The sequence below is a fragment of the Podarcis liolepis genome (assembly GCF_965112155.1).
Source record: "Podarcis liolepis genome assembly, chromosome: 5".
NCBI classification, from domain to species: Eukaryota; Metazoa; Chordata; class Lepidosauria; order Squamata; family Lacertidae; genus Podarcis; species Podarcis liolepis.
In genome coordinates this window covers 2,715,905-2,739,843 of record NC_139556.1, presented here as the reverse complement: position 1 = coordinate 2,739,843, position 23,939 = coordinate 2,715,905, and the positions used below count along the sequence as shown (strand labels likewise).

General features: G+C 42.7%; 1 protein-coding gene across 4 annotated transcripts in view; it reads left to right on the top strand.

The window, feature by feature from the left end:
* LOC310707033 (uncharacterized protein) overlaps nucleotides 1-23,939 on the top strand; it is a 182,451-nt gene that overhangs the window by 129,439 nt on the left and 29,073 nt on the right. For 3 of the 4 annotated variants that reach the window (XR_014526268.1, XR_014526269.1, XR_014526270.1), the window contains one exon: nucleotides 16,935-17,034. The gene's annotated coding sequence lies outside the window, so the exon portion shown is untranslated. Of the gene's footprint in view, nucleotides 1-16,934; nucleotides 17,035-22,552; nucleotides 22,681-23,939 lie in introns of all 4 variants that reach the window. The other variant, XR_014526271.1, reaches the window with a different exon arrangement.

Below are 23,939 nucleotides of genomic sequence, written 5' to 3'. Positions count from 1 at the left end.
TAATGTTATATAGAGGATGAGGTTGGGGAGAAGAGAGTTGGGGAGAGAAGGGAGGGGGGAGAAAAGAGGGGGAGCTGCTGCTTGGGAGGGAGGGAGGGAGGGGAGCCTGGCCGGGGCTCACACACTTCCCCCATCCTCCACCCGCACTTTGGTAAACGTTATAGAAGTGCCACTACTCCCTCATTGCCATCTTTTGCAGGGAAATTAGCCTGGTAAAGCTATCCTGGAACTCCTTAGATCAAGAACTTCTTGAATAGAAAAGAAAATAATAAGTTGTTTGAAGTTGAATGCAGATTTGTCTCATGCACTTTTTGATCATTCTTTTGTACGATCTTATTTGTTCCTTTTCACCAGTGTTTTAGATTTTTCTTCCTTTCTATTTTCTTCCTTACATTTTACTTTTCAAGTCAGAAAAAGCAAAAACAAAACAAATGAATACTGAATATAGTTTGGTTTTGCAGAGTAACAGAGGGGTGTGTGTGTGTGTGTGTGTGTGTGTGTGTGTGTGTGTGTGAATGATCGGATGATCACTGAGATCATCCGAGGAGACTGTTGTTGACGGTGCCGCAACCTGCCAACTTCCAGCTACTGGGCCTGCTTTGTGTTGGTGCCTGTCTCTGGGATGTTTTCCCTGCCTGCAATACGGGAATATCCATCTCTAGTGTGAGAGTTGGAGAGTTGGTCCTGGTCTGTGTGTGTAACATCCACCCAGGGAAAAATATCTACAGCTAGAGAAAGGAGTCTCTGAGCTTAGATAGGAAGACGGTGTTGAGTGTCTTGGGAGAGCATTCAGACTGAGTTGGAGCCAGGAGAAGGAGAAGCTGTGAGGATACTGTCTCCTTGGGTCTCCTTCCAGTCAGGAGGGGAGAGATCTTCCAGAAAGAGAAGACTCCCAAACCTGGAAAAAAGGGGTGCGTGGGGATCCCCTGGGTCTGTTAGACTGCCAGAGGTATCTCAGGAGTATGACTGATCAAAGGCTGGGAAACGGACAGAAAGTACCACCTCCTTGTTCAAGAACCAAAGTATTAAGTTGTAACACCTACACCACAACTAAGTTTAGGAACTGAAGTGAAAGAAGTGGAAACAAACTTTTGTCTAGAAACCTGTAACATCTAACTGAGGAGTAAAAACTGAATTAAAGCAGCTGACATTTAAAAGAAGCTGTGCATTTATTACCTTCTTTAGAAGCCTGTATCATCCACCTGATTAAGTATAATTATTAATAAGTTAACTGTTTCCTGAAAGACCTTTTATCTCCTGACACATCCTTTGTTTTATCAACTTCATTCTGTAAACTAAATCTTTCTTATTTGTCAAACTTCTGCCTGAGTCTCCAAGAATCTAAGTGTACTCTCACACAAAACTCATATGATAACCCCTGGTGGTTATATATAGTGTATACAGAGGTGAGATTTGCTTCAATTGGTGGCAGAGAGAGGGATCCACTACAAATTGGTGGCAAAGGTTTGATCCAGTACAGTATCTTTTGTCCAGTCATTTTATGACTGTTGATTGCTGGATCATACTTATTATTTTTAGTGCTTTGTAGTCTTGAGTAATTTATTCTTAAGAAAATGAAAGTATTTGCTGATTATATTGTTTGTTTGTGTGCATTGAGTTGCTGCATGTTTTAGAGCTCTTGACTATTGTTTTAGAGTTTTTGAGTTGAGTCCTTATTGCAGGGCCTGACAGGCTTCTTAAGGACTGCTGCTGCTGCTGCTGTTGCTCAGCAGAGAGGGCTTCCTCTTTTAAATGGTTTTTATATCCTTTTATATCCTTTTTTTAGTGCTTTAATGGTTTTTAACTGGGTTGTAAAGGCACTTGGTGGGGTGGGCCTGGGAGGAGAGGAGCGGGGGAGAGCAGGGGGAGGCCCAGTTACAGGGGTTCTAAGTAGGGGGAGGTATGGTGAGGGAGGAGGGGCAGGCTGGGTGAGGGGCACACAGCCAAGGCAGTTAGTGACTGTGATGTGTGCCAGCCCCTCCTCCAACCTGGGTCTGTGGCTGCTGCTGTTGAGCGCCAGGGCAGCCCAGAATAAAATCTCCCTCATCCATGATCTGGGTGGGTGAACAGGGTGGAGTTGGTCTCACCCAGCTGTGCCCACCTGGGTACTCAGTGCAGCATCCAGCCAGACTTGAAGGTCGAGGAGGGGGCGTTGCTGTAGTCTATAGAGATTCTCTATCTCCAGCCTCTCTATCCAGTTGTGGGGGGGGGGGGAGCTAGAGTGTGTGTTCCTGGCGTTGGCCAATCAGGACAGATTAGGGATTCTGCTGGTTTACTGCCCAGTAGTCTCCCTGCTGACAGAGCTGATCTCGGAGGCATTGTTGAGGACTCCCAGACTGCTGGTTCTGGGAGACTTCAACATCCATGTCAAGGCAGCTGGCTCTGAGGTGGCTCAGGAATTCATGGCTGCCATGGCAACAATGGGGCTGTCCCAACATGTTACTGGCCCAATGCACATGGAAGGCCACACTCTAGACTCTAGATTGGGCAGAGGTTGATTTGAAAGTGGGGGACATTGACATCAGTCCCTTGTCATGGTCAGAGCACTTCCTGCTTAGATTTAGGCTTTCAGCACCATTTCCCATGCGCAGAGGCGGGGGACCTATTCGGAAGGTCCGCCCTCGGAGGCTGATGGATCCAGTGGGATTCCAAACGGCTCGGGTGGGGGGGGGGCGTTTCCAGCTGATACGACTGGAGCTCCTGTCAAAGCCCTGGCTGACCTCTGGAACACCCAAGTGGCTCAGGCCATTGACACGATTGCCCTTGAGTGCCCTCTCCCACTTCATGGAGCCCAATTGGCCCCCTGGTATACTCCAGAGCTAAGGGCGAGGAAACAAGCTGGGAGACGTCTTGAACGCAAGTGGAGGAAAGATCCGAATGAATGCAACCACATACTGGCAAGAGCTCATTATCGAGCCTCCTTAGTGGCAGTGCAGGCAGCAAAGAAGGCATACTTTGCTGCCTCCATTGCATCCTCATCATGTCGTCCGGCAGAACTTTCCTGGGTTGTATGGGGCCTTTTATAGGCTGGCCCAGAGGAGGTGATAGAACCAGCGGTAGCTCGCTGTGACTTGTTTGCAAAGCATTTTGAGGATAAAATTGCTTGCATCCACCAAGACCTTCACTCTGCTGTTATGTTGTTGTTGTTGATGTTGTTGTTGTTGTTTAGTCATTTAGTCATTTCCAACTCTTCGTGACCCCATGGACCAGAGCACGCCAGGCACTCCTGTCTTCCACTTCCTCCCGCAGTTTGGTCAAACTCATGCTGGTAGCTTCAAGAACACTGTTCCACCATCTCATCCTCTGTCGTCCCCTTCTCCTTGTTCCCTCCATCTTTCCCAACATCAGGGTCTTTTCCAGGGAGTCTTCTCTTCTCATGAGGTGGCCAAAGTATTGGAGCCTCAGCTTCAGGATCTGTCCTTCCAGTGAGCACTCAGGGCTAATTTCCTTAAGAATGGATAGGTTTAATCTTCTTGCAGTCCATGGGACTCTCAAGAGTCTCCTCCAGCACCATAATTCAAAAGCATCCATTCTTCGGCGATCAGTCTTCTTTATGGTCCAGCTCTCACTTCCATACCATCACTACTGGGAAAACCAAACTTTAACTATACGGACCTTTGTTGGCAAGGTGATGTCTCTGCTTTTTAAGACGCTCTGCTGTTACAGCAGATGAATTTCATGGGGTGTCCAGAGCACAGGCTAGCCCCATTGTGTTGGATGAGTTTCAGTTGGTAAGGCCTGAGGATGTGGACAAGGTGCTCGGATTGGTTAGGGTGACCACTTGTGCCCTAGACCCTTGCCCCTCTTAGCTGATAAAAACCAGCAGGCTGGGCCCGGAAGGTGATCAACTACTGGCCAGTTTCTAATCTCCCTTTCCTGAGCAAGGTTTTGGCGTGAGTGGTTGCAGACCACATCCAGGCGCTTTTGGAAGAAACTGATTTTCTGGGTCCCTTTCAGTCTGGGTTTAGTTCCAGTTTTGGCACAGAAACTGCTTTGGTCGTCCTGTATGATGACCTCTGTCGAGTGAGAGACAAGGGAAACAGGACCCTGTTAATTCTTCTCAACCTCTCAGCGGCTTTCGATACCTCGACCATGGTATCCTTCTGAAGCAACTGTCTGAACTAGGGCTGGGTGGCACCACTTTGCGGTGGTTCCAGTCCTACTTGGATGGTCATTTCCGGAGGGTGTTACTTGGGGAGTGCTTTTCAGCCCCCATGTTGTTTAACATCTACATGAAACCACTGGGTGGAGTTATCCATAGGTGTGGAGTATGTTGTCAGCAGTACAGTGGTACCTCAGGTTACATACGCTTCAGGTTACAGACTCCACTAACCCAGAAATAGTACCTGGGGCAAGCACTTTGCTTCAGGATGAGAACAGAAGTTGTGTGGTGGTGGCGCGGCAGCAGTGGGAGCCTAAAGTGGTGCTTCAGGTTAAGAACAGTTTCAGGTTAAGAACAGACCTCCGGAACGAATTAAGTACGTAACCCGAGGTACCACTGTATGCAGATGACATTCAGCTCTTATTTCTCCAGGTGAGGCAGTGGAAGTGCTAGACCAGTGTCTTACCTCGGTAACGGACTGGATGAGAGCCAACTAACTGAAACTCAATCCGGATAAGACGGAGGCACTGTTAGTGGATGGTTCCCTAGACTAGATGGGTGGGAGATCACCTGCTCTTGATGGGGTTATGCTCCCTCTGAAGCAGCAGGTTCACAGCTTGGGGTTCCTCCTGGATCCTTTGCTGTCACTTGAGGCTCAGGTGGTCTCAGTGGCCCCGAGTGCATTCCATCAGCTTTGACTGGTGGCCCAGCTGTGCCCCTATCTGGACAGCGATAGCCTAACTTCTGTAGTCTATGCTCTGGTAACCTCAAGGTTAGATTACTGCAATGCGTTCTACGTAGGGCTGCCTCTGAAGACGGTTCGGAAACTTCAGTTAGTGCAGAATTCAGCGGCCAGGTTGCTCACCGGAGCAAGACGGTTTAAGCATATTACACCGATCCTGGTCTGATTGCACTGGCTACCAATTAGTTTCTGGGCCCAATTCAAAATGCTGGTCTTGACCTATAAAGCCTTAAACGGCTCAGGACCGCAATACCTCAAGGACCATCTCTTTCCATATGAACCTATCCAGACCCTGAGATCATCTTTGGAGGCCCTCCTTCGTGTGCCCCCTCCTTGAGAGGTCCAGAGGGTGGCAGCATGAGAACGGGGCCTTCTCTGCAGTGGCTCCCTGTCTGTGGAATGCTCTCCCCAGGGAAGTTCACCTGACACCTTCATTATACATCTTTAGGCACCAGGCGAAAATGTTCCTTTTAAAGGAGGCCTTTGGTTGATTTGATTGACATCCTGTGCCCTTTTAAAATGTGGGGTTTGGGGGGGGTTATTGGGTTGTTGTTTTTAATTTGATTATGTATTTTGTGATTTTATATTTTGATTTTGTTCTCTGAACCACCCTGAGACCTCCAGGTACAGTGTGGCATATAAATTCAATAAATAATTATATAATAATAATAATAATAACAATAATAATACCACCACATCTAACTATTATATATATGATAAGCAGTCTGTAAGGGACATGGGTGGCACTGTGGGTTAAACCACAGAGCCTAGGACTTGCTGATCAGAAGGTCAGCGGTTCAAATCCCCGCAATGGGGTGAGCTCCCATTGCTCGGTCCCTGCTCCTGCCAACCTAGAAGTTTGAAACCACATCAAAGTGCAAGTAGATAAATAGGTACCACTCCGGCGGGAAGGTAAACGGCATTTCCGTGCGCTGCTCTGGTTCGCTAGAAGCGGCTTAGTCATGCTGGCCACATGACCTGGAAGCTGCACGCCGGCTCCCTCAGCCACTAAAGCGAGATGAGCGCTGCAACCCCAGAGTCGGGCATGACTGGACCTATGGCCAGGGGTCCCTTTACCTTTACCTTAAGCAATCTGTAAGTTGAATATACACACATAAATAGTAAAATAAACAGAGGATCTTCTACATGCACTGAGTTCTGGGTCTTCCCATCCTACAGATGTACTGGACCTACATAGGAGCCTTATAGCTAACCCTTCCATTGGAAGTAATGAGCAGTTATTCTGCCCATCCCCAGCTTGGCTAGATGGGGAAGGATGAGGAAGGGGCTCAGTTTGTCCCTCTCTCTCTCACACACACACACAGGTATATGGAAGGGAATGATAGTTTTCTCCTTGTTATTTGGGCTGAGCTAAATTTCTCAACTAAAACTACGTCCCTTCTTTAGCATTTTGAGGGTGAGGACAAAACACCCCAACACTCCTTAGGTATCTCGCCCCTGCTGGCTGCCAAAGTTTCTCAGTACCCCTAGAATGCTACATTAGGTGTCGTGTTTTTTCCAGGACATCAAGGGGAATTAAGATGTCAGCCAACAGCAACTAGGACTGCCAGCAAGTTTCATCCCCTTGCAACCTCAAAATTGGCCCAATCTACAAAAATAGCCAACCCATTCCTCCTTTTCACTGCTCCTGAAGGGGTGAGAGAATGAGGGGCATTTTAGTTAAGCTCTACATGAATAGTTCTCACAGTTATATGAGAAATATTTTTGTAACTTTAAAGAAAATTCCTTTTTGTTAGTTTTATGAATTTAGCTACTGTAAGTCATCCCACCTCAGGGGCAATCAGATGCAAATGTTTTAAATCAGTAAACCATTACAAAACCTGTTTAAGATTGTGATATGCTCATCCCATATCTTTTAATCCAGTTGTGGCTAGTGATGTTAAATTCTCGAGAAAAATCTTTTGGAGAATATTCTCAAGAATATTCTTGATTAATGAGAATAATAGAGAATTTTCATTTAAAATAGGAGAATATTCATTTTAATGCATTGAAAATGATATAATTAGTTAATATAGATGTTTATTCATGGGTAAACTTGTTCAGATGGCAACCAAAAACTGTACAGTGAATTCATATTCTTTGATTTTTTGCACCAAACTTGAAATTGAAAATTCAACGCAAATGACTCAGGTTAATCACTAAGCCTGCTACTACCTGTCAGCTTGAAACGTCACTGTTTAAATCAAGGCCACCTCACATGCTGTTACACATAATTGTATAGGCCTAGGTACTTTAAGTCTACAAAGCATTAAAGCTACTTTCTGTAAAAAAAAAAAAAAAAAAATCGCACTGTATGTCCAAGGGCATAGAATTGCTAAGAATAAGGTCACACCAAAATAGAAAAAGGCTATTACATATAGTTGAAATACATATGAATTCAAATGTTCATCAAATTAAATGAATAGCATTTTAAAAACCTTTTTTAAAAAATGTTTTCTATATCTCACATTTCAGAACTGCCAATGGTGAATGACACAATTCCCAGTAATGTAACTAGATAAAAAATCATTATTCATTACTTACACTGGCTATATCACAGCTTGACTTATTATTTACTAGATTTTTTTAATGTGGGTTATAAAACTGGTTCTTACATTAGAGTTTACAGTTTGTGGAGAATATTCTCTGGATAATTTTCTAGCAGAGAATATTCTCAAGAATATTCTCACATCACATCACTAGTTGTGGCTGTGGAAATGGGAAAGACCACCTTTATTTTTTATGTATTTAATGCATTTTCTGATGCTTTCTTGTACACTAAAGTATCGCATACCGGATGGCTTACAAAGTACCTATATTCCTTCGAAATAAACAGAATCTGACCTCTGGACTCTGGAAGACTATCAAAGATCTTGGCAGCACATCAGACAGTCTCTTAATATAACTTTCCAGCTATTTGTGGACGTCCATCTCAGTTTTACGGAGGGGTGGGGGCTGACCGGGCTAGAGAGAGTTGGGGGTGGCAGCTTAGATTTGCATCCTCCTTCCGGAAGCCATTTCAGCCACGCAGCCCATTATGCATCTTGGTGCCCTTTTATAACTTAAGGACTCCTTTGCAGATGTAAAGTAGATCCACAAGGAAAGTCAGAGCAAGTAAAGAAGAACAAAGGTCCAAGGTAAAGTACAAGTCTTGCCTTGCTGCTGCATGTACATTTCATTTCAGAAAACTGCTGGCTTTTTTAGTCAAAGGGATTGGCATAGCTATAAATGTTAATTTAATTTTTCTTTATGAAGTGGTAAAGGAGATACCAATTCACAGCTGAGTATTCCCCCTGACCACTTACAGAACAATGTTCGTTTCCTTGGAAGTACGTTTCACGAACATTTTCTCTGAAAGGTGAAATAGGATCCTCAAAATCTGGCTTCATTCCCAAGGAAGCAGCAATACTCTCATTACGAAACTTTCTGTTGTCAGCCCAGTTTATCTTTAAATTGTCAATGTTTAGTAAAACTTTTTATGTAAAAACTAACCACAATCTCCTGTTTATTCTAGTAAGAGATGAACATATTCTTATATTAACGTTTGCAGGAAGGTGTTAAGTTCCAGTTCACTTTTTTATTCAGGCACTCCTAGAGTACTGCAAATATTGATATTTTATTTGCTTTCTTAGTTTGAGGTTGTTGGGGTTTACTTCTTACACAAAGATTTATATACTGCACTTTCGTGCTTATGCACCAGTCTAGGCAAATCAAAATCATACAGCTTTGTGTATCTTAAAAGGAAATTAAATGCTATTCCTGACTTCATTGACTCAAAAGGATATTGCGCTTAGTCTGAGGTTTCAGTTAGGTTTTTTTAAAAAATGGAGATTGTCACTTGGTACTAAAACCTTGGGTGGACAAAAGTGTTCATTGGAAGGGAAAGCCTAGGAACTGAAATAATAATAATAATAATAATAATAATAATAATAATAATAATAATTAATAAAGGTAAAGGTACCCCTGCCCATACGGGCCAGTCATGTCCGACTCTAGGGTTGCGTGCTCATCTCACTCTAGAGGCCGTGAGCCGGCGCCATCCGAAGGCACTTCTAGGTCACGTGGCCAGCGTGACAAAGCTGCAGCTGGCGAGCCAGCACCAGCGCAGCACACGGAAACACCGTTTACCTTCCCGCTATAAAGCGGTACCTATTTATCTACTTGCACTTAGGGGTGCTTTCGAACTGCTAGGTGGGCAGGAGCTGGGACCGAACGACGGGAGCTCACCCCGCCGCGGGGATTCAAACTGCCGACCTTCTGATCAGCAAGTCCTAGGCGCTGAGGTTTTACCCACAGTGCCACCCGCGTCCCTAATAATAATAATAATATTTTTTATTATTTATACCCCGCCCATCTGGCTGAGTTTCCCCAGCCACTCTAGGCAGCTTCCAATCAAGTGTTAAAGTCAATACAGCATTAAATAATGCACAACCCCTCTTCGAATTTTAACAAAGGTGATGTTGACTTATGGCAGTGGAAGAGGCAGGCTGGGTAACCCAACCTAATAGTCTGACCAAGAAATTCCTTGAGGCAACAGAAATTATAGAGTTTCCAAGCTAATTGGAAAACCCCTCAAGGGGAAGCTCAGTATCCCCTGCTTTCCCACCCTAACCCCTTTGGGCAACAACATTCCTTTCTGATATGTGGGGACAGTGGTGCTCCCTCTGATTGTCGCCTCTTTTTCTGGTTCCATACAAGTGAATGAAGCAAAAGTATCCATTCACTTTTATGAAGCAATGAAAGGGACTCTTAATTCGGAAGACCCTAGGGGAACACAGGGATGCAGGTGGCGCTGTGGGTTAAACCACAGAGCCTAGGACTTGCCGATCAGAAGGTTGGCGGTTCGAATCCCCGCAACGGGGTGAGCTCCCATTTCTCGGTCCCTGCTCCTGCCAACCTAGCAGTTCGAAAGCACGTCAAAGTGCAAGTAGATAAATAGGTACCGCTCTGGCGGGAAGGTAAACGGCATTTCTGTGCACTGCTCTGGTTCACCAGAAGCGGCTTAGTCCTGCTGGCCACATGACCCGGAAGCTGTACACCGGCTCCCTTGGCCAATAAAGTGAGATGAGCGCCACAACCCCAGAGTCGGTCACAACTGGACCTAATGGTCAGGGGTCCCTTTACCTTTACCTAGGGGAACACAATAAGTCCTAAGACTTACTTTCATTGATCTTAATGGGAGAGGACTGAGTATATTCTTATTTTCCCATTGAAATCAATAGGATCTTAAAATGCTCAGCTTCTGGCTTGATCACAGCTGGTACATATCTCAATTCAAACCTTTAATCCATGTAGCTGGTATATTTGGCAGTATGTTGTTGCAACCTTTTTCCATCACGCGCCAGTACTTTAAAGCCAATTAAAGATCCAACTAAATGGAGAACCTCTGCTTCTTAATGGTGGCATAGGAGGGTTTTTGCCAGGCAAAGTGCTTTTGCAGTCAGTGCCTCCCTGCCTCCCACATTCCATGCCAGAGCAAGAGCCAGGTACTAAGACAAACTGCGAGTGAAGCCCATTCCCCCGTCCCGGGGGGGGGGGGGATTTGCAAGGATGATTTACCCTCTATCATCCTTGTTTTTCGTTCACTGACGATCCATTGCTGTCGTGGAGGCTGCCTCCATTAAGGCAGGTGGGCCCAGAAGTCTAAGGGGTGAATAATTATATGGGGGGTACCTCCTGAGAAAATCAATTTAAAAAGCAATTGTACCAAATGGAATTGTGAAAATAATAAATGGGGGATTTTGTCTTCCCTCAGGGGAGGTCCTAGACTCCTTAGGGCAGACCCTCCAAGTGTCCCTATTTTCCAGGGACATCCCTGATTTAGAGAAGCTGTCCCATTTTCTGATTTGACCCCAGAAAGCAGATCTATCATCGCCAGGGCCAAGGGCCTTGACACCTCTCATTTTTTCCATTCCATTTGTCCAGTGGAAGCACGTGTTTGCAAATATGTTCTGTGTAAACCAGTGTAGCTTAGCTGCTACTCCTTGCACGGTGTTCACAAGCATGCATCTCTTGCTGCACTTTACTTGCAAGACTTCTCTGCCCTAATAGAAGGCTGTTGACAGGCAAGTCTCCCATATCTCACTCTTAGAAGTGATTGGTGAACAGCAGCAACACTCAGTGTTGGGAACCAATGCTAGATATGCCCAGACTTTTGCAGGGGCCTTTCTTAATAACTTTTCACTGGCATGCTCATGGTTCTCCCCCCTATTACAGTAGCACACCACTTTGGAACAAGCAGTTTACTAGAATACCTCTTGCTTTGAGATATCACAGTGCTGTGTTTTCCTACATGATGTAGCTTGCCTAGATTCACCTGGTGAGTTTGTGGCTAAAGTGAGGAAAGATTTCAACTTGAAATTTAGCCTTTATACTGCACTCCATACTCTTGGGCTTGGTGCTATAATTGCGTGTGTTTTGTATGTCGAAGCTGTGCAGGGACATGGGCAAGGCCAGCTTGCCATATGAGTTCTGAATTTTCAAACCAATCTACTGACATTTGATGTCACAGGGATCCATTTTCCTTTTGTTTTGTTTTTTAAATGAGCTATTGCATTGGGGGATGCATTGCATATGAAAGGGCAAGGGTTCTTCAGACTATTACCATCTCATTCCTCTTATCCTTCTGATGTGTGGGCCAATTAAGTGATTCAAGAGCAATTGGTTGACAGCATGCGCTCTCACATACATGTGGATCATTATCATATAGATGTTTTGTGCCCAAAGCCTTTGAATTTAAATGAAGTGAAACTGTAAAATGAATAAATAAAATATATGTTTTAAACTATGCAAATAGAGAAGTGTAATGTTGGCAGCATACCTCAGTAGCAGACTTGAGTGACTCACATATAGAAGTGTGGTCATGTGAAGTTATGTGGCACTATCGTCATTATTTTGCTGATGCACCAAATAGTTGTATAAAAGACTTCTAATTGGTTTCATAGTTCTGTTCCAAACTCATTTCACAGATTTTAAAGTGGCATTCAGGTGTATGGAAGTAGTAATGGGCTGCTCAAGGGTTATTTACATCTGGCTCTTCAGAGGAAGACAGGTTTCATGTTGACAACCAACCTTACCCTGCCTAGAACTTGTGAACTTACTTATGTTTCCTAAGCAATAAAAATCAACACCTGAATCCATCAGGTAACAATATTATTTCCCCATCTTATAATTAAAAAGGATGTTAAATACATTCAGCTACTTCTACCAGTAATGTTGGTAGGCCTGTCTGCTCAGCTGGAATAACTTCTGCTGGTGTCAGCAGTTAAATTTGGTACAATTTCTAAAGATGAAGGGATTACAAGCAAACCCATCTGGCATGCATTACATTTTCCAAGTCAGACATTGCACTGCTAAAGATATTGGCAAATTATTTTTTAATTATTATGTAGGGGGAAACAGGGCTGAATTTTTAAGAATCTGTTTAAACAGTAGGTTAATCAGCTAACACAGGAGTGGGGAACCTGAGGCCCAGGTACCAAATGTGGCCTTCCAACCCTCTCTGTTTGGCCCTCAAGACTCTCCCCAGACCACACACCTCCCTGGCCCTGCTTCGCAACCTCCTCAAATACTTTTATGTGACTGGAATGTCTCCTTGAACTCTGCCCTTTGCTTGCCTGAATGGAGGATAGAGAAAGGTGTTTGCATGTGTGTGTGAAAAGTAGCTTACTGGAAAAGTAACGTGTACATTTGTTATTTACCCACTTTTGTTTCTGAACCCAGCCACCACTGACATATGGCCCCTGAGAGATTTCCCAGAATGAATGTGTCTCTCAGGTTTCCTCCCCCACCCCCAGAACTTAAAACTTTAATCAATTTCAATTTGCAAAGGCAATTTTTATCCTGGATGGAGGCTGCTGTGTAATGGCACACCTGCTTGCTTTTTCTAGGTAATGCATACCTCCTCCTCCTCCTCCCCCCGTTTCTGATATATTTTCTGTTATAAGGAATGAAAAATGAAATATTAAAAACGAGCTTTTTAATAACTAAAATTATCTTTAGTTTATTAAGACCTCAGTACTGTACAGTTTACACACTTAAAAAAGCTTCATTTGGACTTACTTCTAAGTAGGCATGTATAGAATTGCACTGTAAATTGTATGACATGTTGGTCAAACTCGTGTTCGTAGCTTCGAGAACACTGTCCAACCATCTCGTCCTCTGTCGTCCCCTTTTCCTTGTGTGATCTTTCCCAACACCAGGGTCTTTTCCAGGGAGTCTTCTCTTCTCGTGAGGTGGCCAAAGTCTTGGAGCCTCAGCTTCACGATCTGTCCTTCCAGTGAGCACTCAGGGCTGATTTCCTTCAGAATGGATTGGTTTGATCTTCTTGCAGTCCATGGGACTCTCAAGAGTCTCCTCCAGCACCAGAATTCAAAAGCATCCATTCTTCGGCCATCAGCTTTCTTTATGGTCCAGCTCTCACTTCCATGCATCACTACTGGGAAAACCATAGCTTTAACTATACGGACCTTTGTTGGCAAGGTGATGTCTCTGCTTTTTAAGATGCTGTTGAGGTTTGCCATCGCTTTTCTCCCAAGAAGCAGGGGTCTTTTAATTTCGTGGCTGCTGTCGCCATCTGCAGTGATCATGGAGCCCAAGAAAGTAAAATCTCTCACTGTCTCCATCCCCCCCCCTTCTGTTTGCCAGGAGGTGATGGGACCAGTGGCCATGATCTTCGTTTTTTTGATGTTGAGCTTCAGACCATATTTTGCACTCTCCTCTTTCAAGATTCCCCAAAATGAGTACATTGAGACATTCTACCAAAGGTAGACATGCATCCCTTTGTGCTGCCCACATCACTAACATTTTGGGGAAGTTATTTTTAATGTACTAGCTAATTATGGGGGGTATAATGTCACTAGAATACTATTTTGAGAATGACTTCTTTCAACTGTGCTGAAATTATTCATTCTAGGGTCACCCCACTCCCTCCCCCATTTGGACTCATTTGTTGTATCCCCTATATCACACTTTGGGTTCTGTAAATAGCCAGTCACAGGATAAAAGTATTCTTTATAGTTTACATGTCAGTCCTCTCATGTTGACAACTCTTGAAAGTACAAGCTCATCAAAATCAGTGAGAGCATGGGTAGCTTGAGCCTCTATTTCTTGTCTTGATATGAAATAAGTGGTTTGCCTCAAGACTAGCCAGTTACATCCTAGGGTTCCAGGTTTCTCCTGCAATATTCTTTCTTCTAATCAGCTCTGAGTTCTAGTAAAAATCAAGTAAAAAAGGCAGGATGGTAAGTAGTGGGGTCAACAGGGATATTGGAAATGCAAAACTTTTTGTCTTGGATTTGCACACCTTAAGGGTTCACATATATCACTTTTTTTGTTCAGGTAAGACAGGTTTGGCTTTTTTAACAGCTTTTTAAAAAAGTATTTAAGGTAAGGAATGTGTGTTGAACAAGACAAAGCTGCACTAGGTTTTCTTTTTTATAATTTTATTTTTCATTTTCCCATTTTACAAATATTATCACACAAATACATTTATACAACAAATTTAAAACATCAAATCCTCGACCCTCCTCCCCACTTTCTGTGGTTACTTGTGTTATATATTTTATCACTGCATATCCAGTTCATACCTAATTACTATTTATCTTTTATATTCTATTTAAGTTATTCTCACTACACAATTTTATGTCAATCCTGCTAATGATTTAAATTGTTTACAATAATTCTACAAATAATCAATATTTTTTTCTCCATTCTGTTTTAAAATGTCTCTCTTCCTGACTTCTTAATCTTCCAGTAAGTTTCACCATTTCTGCATACTTCCAACAGTTGTTGTTGTGAATCTTCCTTGGTTGGAACTGTTTCTTCTTCCTACCTCTTGGCATATGTCATTCAAGCATCGTGGTAGCGTACATGAATAGCTTCCTTTGTTCTTTGGGTACCTCTGAGCCTATTATTCCTAAACTTCTAGTTTTTAAATAAATATTATTTTCAACTCATTTTAAAATCATTTCCCAGAATGCTTTGTCACCACCTTACAACAACTTCCAACAGGCACCCGATTCTGACTTCTACATTTTTGCTAGTTTACTAGGTGTGAGATACCATCTATATATCATTTTCATATAATTTTCTTTTATCACGTAACATGCTATAAATTTTAGCTCAACATTCCATAATCTGACATTTCGTTATGTCCTATATCCATTGCCCAGTGTATAATTGATTATTTCACCTGTTCACCTTTGGTTTGCAATTCTAGTAGCATCTTATTCATTTTTGACAGAACTTTATTATTATTATTATTATTATTATTATTATTATTATTATTATTATTATTTAGCAGGTCTCTTTCTGGTTGGGAAGTTTGAGTCATAGCCATTTTTCTTATCCAGTTTAAATACCTCATTAAGCTGATAGTATTGCAACCAGCTTCTTACCATTCCTGCAACTTCCTCAAACCTATTTAATTTAATCTCACCATCCACTTCTGTTAATAAAGTTCTAAATGTTACCCAGTCCTCTCTCATATTCCTTTTTTTAACCTCTATGGCTTGTATAGGCGAAAGCCATAAGGGTGTTTTCCTTCCCAGCAAGTTTTTATATTTATTCCATACTCTATACATTTTTTCCTGATTACATGATTCATGAAACCTTTATGCATTTTAGTTTTTCCATACCACAAATAGGCATGCCAGCCAAATTTATTATCGTGACCTAGATCCAAAACCTGTGTGTTTCTCAGTGTCAACCACTCCTTTAACCAGCAAAAACAGGATGTCTCATAATATAATCTTAAATCTGGCAGAGAGAATCCCCCTCTTCCTTTACCATCTATCAGAATTTTATATTTTAGCTGTTAAATAGTGAGTAGACATAGCAGACGACGCAGCGATTTCTCCAAAGCAGCTCTTGTTTATTCACAGGCCAGAACAGAACAGAACCGAACAGCAAACAGCTCAGCCGGCCTGCTTTTATAGGCAGCTGGCTGTCAACATTGTAGCAACAACAACCCAGGGTTTCCCACCTAAAGTAACCGACGTGGACCTGAGTGAAAACTATATACACAATACTCCTGGTGGCCAGGGGGAGAACTTCAATACATAACATTATCCTTGTCCCCCACCCCTGGCAGACAAATCTAGAATCATCCCTTTGCCATTCTTTAAAGCATCCTGCATTGCTGATTGCCAGAGCTGTTTGAAATAAAAATAACATCTTTGGTAACACATTCATTTTTATGACTGACATCCTTCCCATTGATGAAAGTTTCATCCTTCCTCATATTTCAGTATTTTTAAAACTCTTACCAGATTTTAATATAATTATATTTAAATAAATTAATACTTCTTGCTGTTAACCATATTTCAAGGTATTTAACTATTTGCTCTGTTCTTAGACCAGTACTTATCTGTAGTTCAGTTTTAACATTTTCTCTCATATTTTTTACCAACATTTTATACTTAGTCTTTTTTAATCTGATACCTGCTACTTCTCCAAATTTTCTGATTCCTTCCAGTGCCTTTGGGGTTCTTCCCCAGATATCATCACGTGGGCTGGGTTTTCTGAAGCAATAAAACAGTCCTGTTGCATCTCGCTGAGTGTTGAGATATCCCAGGGGTTCCAGGCACTTACCCAGGGTTCAGGTTTCCTTTTGGAATGAGGGACTCTGGAGGCTGTGGTGTCTGTGATATATGATTTATTTATCTACAACATGAGCCTGCACTGCAGGGGTTCACAGCCCTAACACCCCAAAAGGGTCTTGTTTCTCCTGTTTCTCCCGCAACATTGAATTCAAAGAGAGATCTGGCATGGATTCAAATGGAGGTCTCTCTGGCTCTCTGCTTGCTGTTTTCCTTCCTAGGCCACATCATTGCTCTCAACTTTATTACTTCTCAATATTTGCAAGTTGAGGAAGGAGCCCTGCCCACTCGCTGTCTCTCTCAGAGCTCCTTCCTTGGTCCTCTTTGCACTTCACCAGGAGGCTAGCCTGACACTTGCTGAGTCCAGGGATTAAAGAGTTCTGGCACCCATAAACTCATTAACACTACTAATATTCTTTTAGCTAGTTCTGAAGGCAGACACTCCAGATGAACTTACCTCTTTCTTTCTCTCCCATTTTTTTCTTTTCAGCACCCTCAAGATATGTGGGCTCCATTCACTGCCACTCACTGTTCCAAGCTTCTTTCAGCAAGGCCAGTCTACATTTGTTAGATGATCTGTGTGGTACCAGGTAAGCAAACTGTACCTTTTAGATCAAAATTTACAAGTTATTCAAATGCATGTTGTCCTAGCTGTGTGGAAGCTACTTTTTCACAATACCCTCCCACAATGTTTAAATTTCAATGCTGTATTTTTAAAGGAGAAATTTTTTTATATCAATGTTTTCAAAGAATGTTTTTTTCTAGCTACAGACTGAACAAGGAAAGAAGCAAAATATTTATTTTACCTGTTTCAAGCTACCATCCTAACTTTACTGAACTTGGAATTAAATCAAAATGAAATTCCTTCAGAGTAATGGATATAATGGAACTGATGTCCCGCAGTTGCTTAGGTACCGCAAGGATGCTCAGTTTATTTCTGTGGGGCGGGAGGAAACACCCAGTTTGGGTAGGAACTGGGCTCCCACCATACTTTTCCTGGCTTCTCCTTTATGTGCTGCAATGCTTTGACCACTTCTGCTTAGCTGGGCATGCAGAAATGGAACAGGGGAAGAAGGCTTCACCTCTTCTCTGTCTCAGGTGCAGGGGTATAAAAACTTTAGAAGGCTACTTCCCACATAGGCCTGTGGAGCAATTATAAGCAGCAAAGAGTCTTACTGCGTCACAGTGATGATGATATGGTCGCATAAGCTTTATATGGGTGCATTACATGTTACCCTCATTTGGCTGAAGTGTAATACCAATGCAACTAAATTATTCCACTACCAGTAATGTTAAAAGTTGTGAACTCAAAAGAAACTTTGATTCTGTAGGAGGAAACAGTATTTTAATTTCTGGAGAAAAGTGAGAAGGGGTTTGGGGAAAATAGTGAAATAATCTAAGGTAAGCATCAGTTGGTGGTTTTAAATCTGTGGTGCTATACTAGGGTTTTTTGCGGGGGGGCCCCCATCATGTTAAAATTAAATATATCGAACACATTCTTTATAAAAAGTAACATTTGATCTGTTTGTTGCTATAAAAAAAAAAATGAATGGCCTTTATTTGGCTTTATTGTACTTGGCCAGCTTTACTGCTTTTCTTTTGAAAGGCAACACACTTTCTGAATGTCATTACAGGACTTGAATAAAATGCCAAATTTAGTTCCACATAATATTTCCTTTTGCGTAAATAGCCACTTGCCTGATTGCTTCTGGCGAACAGGAAGTCTCACCAGGTGACCAGGCAAGGTCATCCAAGAGGAAACATTTCTTCTGGTTTTTAATCTAGGTTGTCCATGATGTGGAGAAAGATCAGCATCATAACATCTGGAAGTGGGGTGGTTCTAAAGGATTTTAGCTCAAATTTGGTTCCCAAACCTACCCCCCCCCAATGGAGCCCTTAAAAATTGTTAATGGTCTTGGTGGATCACTTAATGATTTTTTGCATGTTATTAATGCTGTATGATTTTAATTGTGTTTTTATTGCTTATTTTATTTCTTTTATTTATTTCTTCTATATTTTATTATATTACATTTTGTATTCCATTTCAGATTGTAATCCACTAAAAGGCAATTTAATAAATTAAATAAGCAACAAATTTCAGTTAAAAAATGAATGTTAATATTTACAGTGGACATACAGTGGAGCCCTTGAATGAAACTTGTGGATTACTGGTGGTCCCTGGACCACAGACTGGAAACCCCTGTGCTAGAAAAACCTGTTACCACTCCAACCCTGGTTCTATTCTGCTTCAGGACAGACTGCTGTCTGTTGAATTCAGCAGAGCCATAAACTAGCCTCTTTCCTGAAATACTCAGGTGCCCAGCATGTGCAACATGGCATTGCTTGGTCAGGGTAGCAGAGAGCCCTCATACAGTAATCAGGGATGCAGAGACTAGATCAGAACTTTTCCAGAAATTGGGAATGGATTATTTGTTGTCAGAAGTGTTGAGTTGGTTACTTACATCCCCCCCCACCTGCATCTGGAACCTGGCAGGTGGAAGAGGGGTTTAGGAAGCAAAGGTTTCTGGGTAGAGTTAAGGACCAGTTACTGGAGAAAACAGTTACTGGAGAGAGTGCAGTTGCCCTCAGATCCTGCTTGTGGTCTTCCTACACACACCCGCTTGGCTACTGTGAGTACAGAATGCTAGACAAGATGGGGTTTTGGACTTACTGAACCCTGCTCTGAGAATCCTTACAATACCACCTTTTAACCATTTAATTTGAGTCAAAACACTTCGTAATCTAAAGATAGAACCCATGAATTGGCTAAATCTGCAGCTCTGGTTGAAATCCACAGGATTGAGTTGCATCCTAGAGTGTGTCAAAACCCCAAAGAAAAGTAAGAGTTGGACAAATATGAGGGATAGTCATCTGCCTCCATATTTCTTCTTGACTCTGTGATGTTCATTGTGTGTTGATAATTCTAAAGGTGTCATTGGCCAACAGTAAACCACACAATGCAGCTGGAGTTAACTCTTTATAAGCAAAAACACGATCTGCACAGAATTGGTGGAGTGTCAGGCCTAATAAGCACACCAAATAATCCCTGGTAGGCCTTGCCCCCATGAGGCCCCATGAGCTGCTGAGACGGAAGATGCCTGCCTCTCCACAGCTCCTAAAGTCCCCTCCTCTCCAGGGCTTTCCCAAGCAATTGGAGACTGCACTTGTGTGAAGCCCACCTCTCCTCTTTTCTAAATTTGTTGGGATCCTTTCTGTTGTTGTGTGGCTTCAGTATACAAATTTAAGAGAATGGTCAAGAGAAGCAAGCTGTGTCAAAATATCACTTTTGTTTGGGGGGAGTTTAGGTTTAAGGAAGGCATAAAAGGGTTGCTTAATATTAATTCATTTTTATTTAGTTTGGGTGTTGAATATCTTCAAGATTCACTTCTCAGTTAATCTAACAATAGCTTGATTTTTTACAAGAAAAAGAAATATTAAAACTATTATTTTAGTTGTCAAGGCAACAATGCTTACATACATGATTATGAAAAAGATTTATATAAAATGGCACATTAGGTCGTTATGGTAACTCCAATACTTTGAAAACACCAAACTGCCACTTTGGAGCATTGCTCTCCCCTCCACTCCCTGGCCAACCCTAGTGATATCTTGATTTGCAGATTGGTTTTGAATATGGCTTAACTTGGAATTTTTGAACCTGATATGGTTTTTGAGGGACGAGCACAAACTCTGTCCAGTAGGAACAATCCAGAAAAATGTAGTTGGAAACCCTGCACCATTCAGATGAATGGTGCTTAATTTAGTTGCAGCTGAGATCCATTCCATTGTTCTCAGCATGACTTAGTTATTCTGACAGATTTCCTCCTTGTGATGTGCAACATTTCCCCCTCCCCCGAAATGTATGCATTACTCCAAGAGATGAGCCATATCTACACAACCACCAATCTAACTGCAGCAAAACAGCCGTGTGTTTTGGCCTACTACTCCTGTTTTGACATGTTGGTCCTTGGGCTCTGGCTGGGCTGTCCTATGTAGCTGATTGGTGCATCTACGCTGATGCTGTGCAGGCCGGATTTGGCCAGCATGGAATTCAACATTGGATGACTAGGCAGAAGCAAGGCCTTAGTTTTCTCCTCTGTCATCATTGGGGGTAGTAAGTTGCAATCCAGAGAAAGTGCTTGTCTCCTGAAGACAAAGAGAGCATGGAAGAAATAGATGAAATGGAAGAGGAAGGCTCTGCACAGAAGCTCAAATGGTCTTTGTGTATTTCAAAACCCAGCTGATATTTGGTTCTCCTCAACAGCTTCTCAGCAATAGGAGTCACTGCAGCTGTGGCTTTTCCTGGCCCACTCCTTCCCCACAGGTCCTTCTGCCCACACTTTCCTTCTGCCTGCTATGAGGCAAAATGAGAGCATTGCTTCCTCCCACAGATAGGGTGGAAATGGACAAGCGAAGGCACCAGGCAGTGAAGCTGTTAAAGAGACCTGCATATACCTGTGACAAGACCTTTAGCCATAATACATGCACAAAGGAATTGATAGTAGGCCAGATGAGTAACTCTGCCAAAAAATAATAATAAAAGAGTCACACTTTCTCCTATCGTTTAATGCTCCGTGCATATGTTCTGTGTTCACCCTGAATGTGCCCTAGTATTTTCTCCCATTCTTTACTTTTGTTGTTGTTAGGTAATTTGTATTCCCTTCCTGTTTTGTCTCAAGCATGGTTTCAAGGCAGATTGATTATTTATTTGTTATATGGAATTTCTTTCCCTGGGACTTTGCCATAGGGCCCTATCTTATTACAATAAACTGCATGATAAAACAGTTAAACCCATAAAACCAGAAAGTGTAAAGACAATAAAAACATTTTAGTGTGATAAAAGTGTGATAAAATGTAAACATACATTGTTCCCAAAATTGCCCCACTTGCCCCACCAAGCCAAATGCAGCACAACAGTAATGTATGGGGCAACCCAGTCAGATGGGTGGAATACAGAATCACAGAACTGTAAGTAATATATTATTATTATTATTATTATTATTATTATTATTATTATTATTACTACTACTACCACCACTACTGCTTTTACTACTACTACTACTACTACTACTGTGGCCAGCCAAGTACTTGGCAGCCTCCCTCCCCATATTTTTCCTAGCATGTTGTCTAATGGCCAAACTGTACATTATGCTTAACAGGTAAAGGTACCCGTGCTCGTATGGGCCAGTCGTGTCCGACTCTAGGGTTGTGCGCCCATCTCACTTAAGAGGCCGGGGGCCAGCGCTGTCCGGAGACACTTCCGGGTCATGTGGCCAGCGTGACAAGCCAGCACCAGCGCAGCACACGGAAATGCCGTTTACCTTCCCGCTATAAAGCGGTACCTATTTATCTACTTGCACCTGGGGGTGCTTTCGAACAGCTAGGTGGGCAGGAGCTGGGACCGAACGACGGGAGCTCACCCCGCCGCGGGGATTCGAACCGCCGACCATGCGATCGGCAAGCCCTAGGCACTGAGGTTTTACCCACAGCGCCACCCGTGTCCACATTATGCTTAGTACGTAGCATATAACGTAGGTATGTCTTCATAATAGAGGTGGGGGATGAAATTCCTTCTGGAAAAAATAGCACTTGGTGAACAGAGATGTACTTCTTCCACCCCCAATGAGAATGGAAATTGCCCCTCACATACAGAAAAAAACCATGTGCTCAAATTTAGTTAGGCAAAATAGAAGAACTAGCAATATTCTATGTACAGTGGTACCTCTGGTTACGTACTTAATTCGTTCTGGAGGTCTGTTCTTAACCTGAAACTGTTCTTAACCTGAAGCACCACTTTAGCTAATGAGGCCTCCCACTGCCACCACGCCGCCGGAGCACAATTTCTGTTCTCATCCTGAAGCAAAGTTCTTTACCCAAGGTACTATTTCTGGGTTAGCAGAGTCTGTATCCTGAAACGTCTGTAACCTGAAGCGTATGTAACCCAAGGTACCACTGTAATGCGTAGTTTGATCATGACAGTCATGAGGTGTGCAGGCCTTATGTACTTCAACACTCACAATGAGTTGTGGTTGAAGTTCAGTCTTTTGTGAAGAAATGACTACATGTAACCATAACTTAATCAGGAGTATCCATTTCTCCTGCGTCTAGGGATGTAGTGGACTAGAACTTCATGCCCTGAGATTCAGAAGGAGTAGCCTGAGAGATAAAGGGCGGAGCCTCGGGGAAAAAGGCACCAGACCAGTTTGGGAGCAGAGAATGGCACCTGGTCAGTCAAGGTAAGGCCATGGCAGCGCCTAGTGCCTTAGCCGTAGAGCTTGCTGGACAGACAATACACAGCGATGGCTCAGACAGCAAAAGAGAGGTGAAATAGCTTAGCCTCATTTGTTCTGGGAGATTTTATTCCTCCTAGAGACCCAGAGAAAGAGAAATGTCAGATCAGGACCTAACGTGACAATCATACAACACACACACATCAAGCAAACTTTTCTCAAGAGGATATTGACCTTTAGTGAACTTCTCTATAAACCGGGGTTAGGTTTCAGGTTTTGTAGTTTTAACTCTGCTGCGTATGGTATTACAGGGTTTGGGGTTTTCTAACAAACACAAAATGCAGGCTGTAATCAACATAGTGGTTTTAGAGTTCCATGAGCTTTGAGGGCACTATGTCCATATACAAGGTTTGGCACAGACTCTTAAGATTTTGATAGAACTGTGCATGGTTTTCCCACCTGTTGCCATTGCATTCCTGGGGGCTGCCAGGAGAGATGGAATGCTGCAGAATTATTGTCTAAAGGAAACAGATACTTTATAAACACACAGGGGCACGTAGTATGTTTAAAGAGGGCCATTCAGCAGCTGGAGTTCTTCAAGGAGTGTCTCCTAAAGTATTTGTAGTCTGCAGACCACCACTATAGAGCACAGCAAAACAGCATGGAATGGATCCTCTTGGTTAAACCATTACTTCACTGTCATGGGTTTTGCCCCTGTAATTGTGCCTCACGTGGCTAAAAATCATTTACAGTGGTACCTCTAGTTTCGAACTTAATTCGTTCTGGAGGTCCGTTCTTAACCTGAAACTGTTCTTAACTAGAGGCATCCTTTCGCTAATGGGCCCTCTTGCTACCGCTGCGCTGCCAGCACACAATTTCCATTCTCATCCTGGGGCAAAGTTCTCAACTCAAGGTAACTCTTCCAGGTTAGTGGAGTTTGTAACCTGAGGCGTTTGTAACTCGAGGTGCCACTGTATACCCCACATACCTTCACACATGGTATTTTTTAAAAGTTGTTTGACGGTTTTTTTCTGTCAAGCACATGGCAAGGTCCCATATGTTGGTCACAAGTTATGCAGGCCTGCTCTGACATAATTTGCAAACTGAATGCTTCCAGTGTATCACAAATGTAACTAAACATATATTTTCTATATTTCCCGTTTTCTGTATTTGAATTCAGCACCACCCTCATCCTAACCCCTTTTGACATATAGGAGGGTAGATAACTTCCCACTCTACCCAAACACTTTTTAAAACACTGTCCT